Source organism: Ictidomys tridecemlineatus, chromosome 12 (genome assembly GCF_052094955.1).
Source record: "Ictidomys tridecemlineatus isolate mIctTri1 chromosome 12, mIctTri1.hap1, whole genome shotgun sequence".
NCBI classification, from domain to species: Eukaryota; Metazoa; Chordata; class Mammalia; order Rodentia; family Sciuridae; genus Ictidomys; species Ictidomys tridecemlineatus.
Window position 1 is genome coordinate 31,152,217 of NC_135488.1, and position 7,765 is coordinate 31,159,981.

Consider the following 7,765-nt stretch of genomic DNA (forward strand, 5'->3'; position numbering starts at 1 on the left):
ACAACTGGGACTCAGCTTTTTCTCTACTTGTGTGTCTGCTTGTCTTTTCTTCATCCTCTTACCACCTAGTTTGGTGACCTGAATTAATGGCTGTTAAGGTCACGTCACTCCACCTCCCATCACCTCCTACCACCAAGTGCCTTCTGCCAGGGCTCAGGTCTTGTAAGGCCACTGACCCTTGAGAGAACAGACCTAGGGAAGAAGTCCATGCAGGTCCAGGAATAGATATGGCTATTTGAACAGTTAATCTGATTTCCAGGTTCCTTGCACAGTCTGGAAAGAAGGAACCGTATGGTCTCTGGGTGGCGAAATCCCTTGACCTCACAGAGGCATGACTCAGCTGTGGGGAGAAACTCGGCTGGAGTAAGGAGCCCCTGCAGCTATCTTACATGGGCCTAAGAATGATGTTCTGAAGAAGCAAGCCTCCAAATTCTGAACTGCCTCTTCCCCTCCTCTCCTCTGAGCGTCCTAGACACCTAACAACTCAGAATCGTTCTTCCCTCATCGTCCCTAACACCGTCCCAATCATCTCATGCCTGTTACTGAAGCTGCCTCTGGCTGCACTCTGTGCTGTCCTGGGCCTCGCCAACCCTCCCCAATCCCCTTTACCACTCTATCTTATAGAACACAACATCCACTCAGGCCAGAATGCATCAAGCTGCGGTGACTCATGGAAACCAAAATTCTCATTCAGTCTTCCCACAGCATGTGCCGCACTCCCTCCACCAGGGTGCCCCAGGTGCCCATCATCATCAAGGTCAAATTGTAGTATGTCAGAGGGAGCTTCATGTAGAATATGTATGAACACTTCCAAAATTGCCGAGCCATGCAATGCATGGGTCATAAAATCTCTATTAATCAATACCATTTGTTAGCCAGCATTTCCTACCTCCCAGGGACACTGGATGTGACAGCTGACTCTTGGGTTAGCCTGAGGTCTTGATCACTCTTATGCATCTTGGAGGTGGGACTCCTCCTGCTCCAGTGGAGTCTTTGATCCCTGAGCTCTGCAGACAAAGGTCTCCTCACCCTCCTCTCTCCCCAGAACCACTGTGCTAACCTCAACGTAACTGCTGTCGCCTTCATTTGCTCCAGGTCAAGGGCCACATGGTTTCAGTGATATATTTTAGCTTCTCATGTACAGCCTGTCCCATGGTAAGTGCTTAGATCTTTGGATGGGCTGGGGATGTGGCTCAAGTGGTAGCGCGCCCGCCTAGCATGCGCGAGGCACTGGGTTTGATCCTCAACGCCACATAAAAATAGAATAAAGATATTGTGTCCACCTAAAGGTAAAAAAGATAAATATTAAAAACCTTTTGATGAAGAAAAAAGAAGGTTCCAATTGTAAAGAGCTGATGAGTTTGTACCAATTGGAAGTTAAGCTAGGAAAAGACACTCTCCAAAAGGAAGAGTTTATTAGCACAGGCCTGTAATCCCAGCAGCTCAGGAGGCTGAAACAGGAGGATCACAATTTCAAGGCCAGCCTCAGCAGCTTAGCAAGGCCTTAAGCAACTTAGTGAAACCCTGTCTCAAAATAAAACATAAAAAGGGCTGGGGATGTGGCTCAGAGGTGAAGGCCCCCTGGGTTCTCTCTCCAGTACCAAAAAAAAAAAAAGGAAGGGTGTAGTTGAGAATGTTCTGTCTGCCTTTCTCTGATAGGTTGACCTTAGCAAAGGCTCCTTTCACATACTCTACTAATATTTATGGGCTGCTACAGTTTGGCTTTAGAATGTCCCCTAAATGCCCCTGGGCACAAAGCTTGGTTCCCAGGGCAGTGCCACAGGGAGGTGGTGGAACCTTTAAGAAGTGGAGCTTGGTGGAAGGTCCTTAGGTCACTGGAGATGTCCCTAGAAGGGGATTATGGCACCCCGGTCCCTTCTAGCATCCCAGCTCTGCAAATTTTTCTCTGTGTGACTCCAAACAAGTTGCTTGACCTTTCTGAGCCTTGAAGTCTCTCTCTGAAGAATGGAATTATGATGTGTGACAATCACGAAGACTAAATGACACATCAAAGGCCTAGCACGTGGCAGGCACACAGTGAACTCTGGCACATGTTCACGATGGATTAAAATCAGCACTCTTGGAGGGGAAGCAGGTCTGCAGAGTGGGGCCATCCCACTGAATGAGGATGTTCATTTCCTGGTTGCAAAGGGCCATCTCCCGGCACATGGGTCCACTTTACAAACCTGTTGATGATTCCTCTCTGAGTACAAGCTGTTCCGTTTCATGGGTTATTACATATTTTCAAATGTTAAAGAATTTTTCAAATTTTCTTTCTGCTGTGGTTGGTTTGTAATGTAAATCCACTGTGGTCAGAGGAAACGCCTCAATTGGCTCTCTCACATACATCGGGACTTGCATGTCATTGTATGTGGTCCAAGGAAGTCTTCCAAGTGTGTCTGAAGAGCATGTGTGTCCTGTCCCCCCCCCCCCCCGCGAGCGTTCTGCGTATGTGGGGGGACGCTTTCCTGACAGCACTGAGCTGATGAGCCAGCCCTTCCGCTGATTGTCTAGAAGGGGGCCTGAGGTCCACACCGTCTGTTGTTGGATTTCATGCTTCCCTCTTACTTCTGCTGCCAAGGTCACTGATATTTATAGTTGTCACATCTTTCCAGTGTACTGGTCCTTTTTGTCATTACAAAATTTTCTATTTTGTCTCTAACAATATTTGTTGTTTTAACTTCTATTTTTTTCTCCACTAGTGGGGATGGAACGCAGGGCCTCCCACGGTTAGGCAAACGCTCTTCCACTGAGCCACACCCCAGCCTTTTCCTATTTTATTTCAAGACACAGTCTCTACTAAGCTACCAGGCTGGCCTTTAACTTGTGATCCTCCTGCCTCAGCCTCCTAGTGCCTGGGATTACAGGCATGTGCCACGGCAACTTGTTGGTCTTAAGGTTTATTCTTTCTCTCTCTCCCCCTTTGTCTCTCTCTCTCTCCTTCTCTCTCTCTGATCTCATAACATAGCTGTTTGTAGCAGTCTTTTAGGGTTGCTACCATAAGTTCCTGCAAACTGGATGACTTAAAACTGCAGAACTTGATCCTCAGCCCTGGAGGCTGGAAGTCTCAAGCCAGGGCCATGCTTTCTCTCAAGGCTGTAGAGAGGGCCCTTCTCTCTCACCTCTTCCTGCCTCTGGAGGTCCCAGCAGCCGCTTCTGTGTCTTGGCACACGGACACACCATGCTGATCCCTGCGTCTGTTAGCGTACGACGCTCTTCTGTGTCTCCGTGTCCACATTTTCCTTTCTTATGAAGTCATTGGTCATTGGATTGGGGCTGGCTCTAATCTGGTGTGACCACACTTAACTTGATTACGTCTTCAGAAGTGGGTAAATGGATGGCCGATTTCCAAATAAGGTCACACTCCCAGGCTCCAGGGGGACATGAATTTGGGGTGAGGGGCGTCATTCTGCCCAGCACAACACTCTAGCTCTCTTCCATCACCACCTGTGAGGGGTCTCTTTTCCCATCATTTTATTCTCCACTTATTTGAGTTTTTGGAAACAAAGTTGTTATGTGTCATAGACAGGATCAGACCTTACTCTGTGTGTGTGTGTGTGTGTGTTGCTGGGGATAGAACCCAGGGCCTGTCCATGCAAAGCAAGTGCTCCACCACTGAGCTACATCTCCTGCCCACCACCCTTATTTTTGGAGGATACTATCTCTGGAGACAGACCTCCTAATTGACAGTCAGCTTTTTCCTCCCTTCAGCACTTTGAATAGGTCACACAACTACCTTCATGCCTTCTTTGATTCTGAATTGTACTGGTGTTGGTCTCTGGGTTCTGCTTCAGTGATAACAGAGTCTTTGGCTTTCATATTTTGACTATCATCTGTTTAGGTGTGGATCTTCTACTTGGAGTTTGTTGAATTTCTTGGCTCTGTAGATTAATACTCTCCAATTAACTGGGGGAGTTTGAAGCCATTATTTATTCAAATATATTCTTCTGCCCCTTTCCGCTCTCTCCTCTCCTGAAATGCTCCTGAAGTGCATATTGGAACACATGGTAGAAGACAGGACACTGCAGCTCTGTTCATTTTCTGCATTTTTTTTCTTTGTTGTTTAGATTGGATATTTCTCTCAGTCTATCTTCCAGTTCACCAATTCTCCCTTCTTCCATGTTGAATCTTGTCTTGAACAGCCTCAGTGTGATCTTATTTAGTTGCTGGACTCTTCAGCACCAGATATTTCATTTTTTAATAATCTCTTATTGGTACTATTGAGAATCACTATTGTTCATTCATTGTTGTCATGTTTTCCTTTATGTCTGTGAATACTATTTTTTGTAATTTGTTAGAACATAGTTACTATATCTCCTTTGAAATCTTTGACAAATCTAACAGTTAAAGTAACTCAAAGAAGGTTTGCATTGGTTTCTCCCCCCGCCCCCAGTGTGAGTCACACTTTTGTTACTCTTCATGTCTTGTCATTTTTGTTTGTTTGTTTGTTTAAAAAATGGTCATTGTAGCCACTCTGGATTCTGATTGTTTTTTCCCTGGAAGTTGTTTTGTAGTTATTTGTTCAATGGTTTACCTGAACTTTAGCTGTGAAATTTATCCACCTTGTGGTGTGCAGTCATTCCTGTATTGCTTGAAAGCAGATTGTTTTGTTTTTTAATTGGATTGTTAGGGTCTAAAAACAAGTCAAGATGGTGCCTGGCATTTTGCCAGAGGGAGTGGTTTGTGAAGTAACACCAGCGAGCCATTAAGTGTGGAGATTCCTTATTGGTTGACTGCTGTATCTAGTTTCTGTTAATTAAGATAAACTGTGTGGAATGTATATATACCCCTCCTGTCCTACAATAAACGGCTCCCACTCCTGCTGCATCAATGTACACAAGTTGCTCGTCACCCCCCCACCCCCACCCCCGCGTTATTTTGCTGCAGCCGGACTTCGGCACTGGATTCCTGTGGTTGCCTCCCACCTGCATAGCTTAGTGGTCAGCCAGTGATTTGATAGACTGCTCACACACCTCAAATCCTGGAGGCCTCCATCCTCTGCCGAGGCACCTGAATGTAGATGGCAGAGCACATTCACAATTTAGGCTGCTCCCAGGTCTTCCCTGGGCTTTTGAGTCATCTCTGCTTCTACCAAAGAGCTAGGGTCAGCTTGGCGACTCTCATTGTCTTCCGTGTGTGACCCACTGGCCCCAATCACATCCTTGTCCTCGGGCCAGTAGAGGCCCAACCTTTGACTCTTCCCCACCCCTGCCTCGGGGAGGTCACTGTCACTGAACCATCCTGGGTATGAGCACCATCTACTGGGGCAGATCTGCTTCCGTGGCAATGGGGGAGCGGCTGGTCCTCACAGGCTGCCCCTCCTGGCAGAAGTCCCATACTGACCCAGCTGGTGGGGGTGGATGTGGACAGAACCCGCCAGAGCTGAGTGCTGCAGCCTGCGCACGGGGCAGCGAGTGCCCAGGGACAGACACTTCTCTGCTGTGTGGCTGGGTCCATCTCCAGAGCACTGAAATGGGTGGGGCTGTTTACTTGTCTTTCTTTCTTGGGGACGGGGGCTCGTGCCCACCTTTATAACTGCTCTCGGGGAAGGGGGTCCATGTGAATTTCAGCTGCAGCTGCCCACCTGAACCCTACCCCTCCCAACACTTTCACAATTACCTCCTAAAACCAAAGCCCCTCTGTCCAAACACTTCACAGCGGGTTCTTGTTTCCTGACCAGACACAACTTGGCACCGCAGCCTTTATGAATGCACCGCAAGCCAAGGAATGAACTATAACTTTGACTAGGAAATAATTCTCAGAGGTTTGGTGCAATTCATGTGCCACAAGTCCTCCCACTCACACATGCACCAGGTCCACAAGAAGACCAGACTGTGCAGTCACTCGGGTGCAGAGTGGAGGCCAGTCTCCATGGCTCATTCATTCTGAGATGGGGGCCTCTGTGAACTTTGGTTTCCTCGTCAGTAAAGCTGATAATAACTGATAATGAATATGTTCAATAACCTGAATGAGCCATTTCATAATGGGCACATATATAAAAATATCATCTTGAATACCACAAATATGTACAACATTTTCCTGTCAGGTATTTAGTTAGTTACTTAGTTATTGGTAGTGGGAAATTGAGCCCAGAGGCACTTTACCACTAAGCCACATCCCCAGCCCTTTTTATTTTTTTATTTAGAGACAGGGTCTTGCTAAGTTGCTGAGGGCCTCACCTTAGTTGCTGAGGCTGGCTTTGAACTTGTGATCCTCCTGCCTCGGCCTCCTGAGTCGCTGGCATTAGAGGTGTGTGTCACTGTGCCTGGCCTAGGTTTTTAAGAAAGAAATTAAAGATACTGACCTAGTGAAACTGCTCTGGGGGATGAGATGATCCATGGAAAACGCCTGGAACATAGCACACACCTGAAACACTCTAACGTGTATTTTCTCTCCATTATAAGCCTCCATTCCTTTTACGATTCCCAAGAGACAGCAGCCTGCTATTCACTCACAAAACAAACTCCTATAAAAATCCACATGTGCGGGAACAAGGAGTCGGAAGTCACATTAATGAAATGGCGCAGCATTTTGTCTGCTGGACTTTAGCTAGTCCCAGGCCCCATCTCCGTCCATGGAGAACCTTCTAGAGACCCCGGTGACTGCTGTCAGACTGCCAGCATCCTTCCTGGGCTCTTGTCCAGGACCCTCACCACAGTGGGGAGCCAGCCTTCCGCAGCTGCATGCATAAATCATGGTGCCTGCTTGTTATGACACTGCCTGTGACATCAGCAGTGGAGTCGTTTGACAGTTGCTGGGCGACAGCATCGTCCCAAGCTGTGTGCAAGTGCAGGTGGATTTCTGTGCCTGGTAAACCACGTAGATTCCTTACCTCTACGGTGAATCCAGGGACCGTCTCTGTTGCTTAGAGGGTGAAGAGTGTCTTCCCAACCAGGTAAGGAAAAACGCCCATGTTTTTTTCCCTCATGGGCAGCTGCAGTGGTTGGCAATCACAGTTGGATTACAGGAACTTTGCACTTCATGTTCTGGCTGAGATGGTGTTGTTAGGCGTATTCCTTAGGTGTCAATCTTTTTTTTTTTTTTTTTTTGCCTGGAAAAGTTTATGTTCTGGTACATTTTGATGAGTTCCAAGTGTTTCATTAACAGAGTTCATGATAAAAAAAATATTATGTGGCTTATCTATTTTACAAGAGAACACAAGATCTACTAAAATACACACACACAGAGCGCTGGACACAACGGCCTCTCCTTTGGATGATTAGGAAGGAATGTCTAGATTCTGCATCCTCTGTCTCCATCTCTGCAAGCACCATATGTCCCCTGTAGCTGGGCTGAAGGAAGGTCCCCAGAGGAATGGAGTGCACAAGTGTGCCAGTCCAGCCCTGAGGACACAACCAAAATGGCTTCAGCAAAACAAAAAAAAGTGTGTGGAGGATAAACTTTTGTGTGACTCTTGGGGTTAAGCAGTGTCCCCAGGACGCTGTCTCATCCCCTGTCCTTGGCGACCCCTTCGGCAGCACTGGCTGTATTCAGAAGCAGGCACCCACATGGGCACAAACAGCCATCAGCACCTCCAGGCGTGGCGTGGCTTTCAGCAGGTGTTAGGAGCCAGCCAGGGAGAAGGGTCTCAGCTCAGCTTCCCTGGAAGCAAGCTGAGGTGGCCCTTGACCTGTTACCTGTTGGGAAAAGCCTGTGGGAGGCGGGGAGGCGCCAGCGGGGCCTGGTTCCAGGTCAAGTCCATCCTGCTGCGATGGCAGGACAGGCCGGGAGGCGCACCATCAGAGTTCCCTCTCCAGCTCCGGAG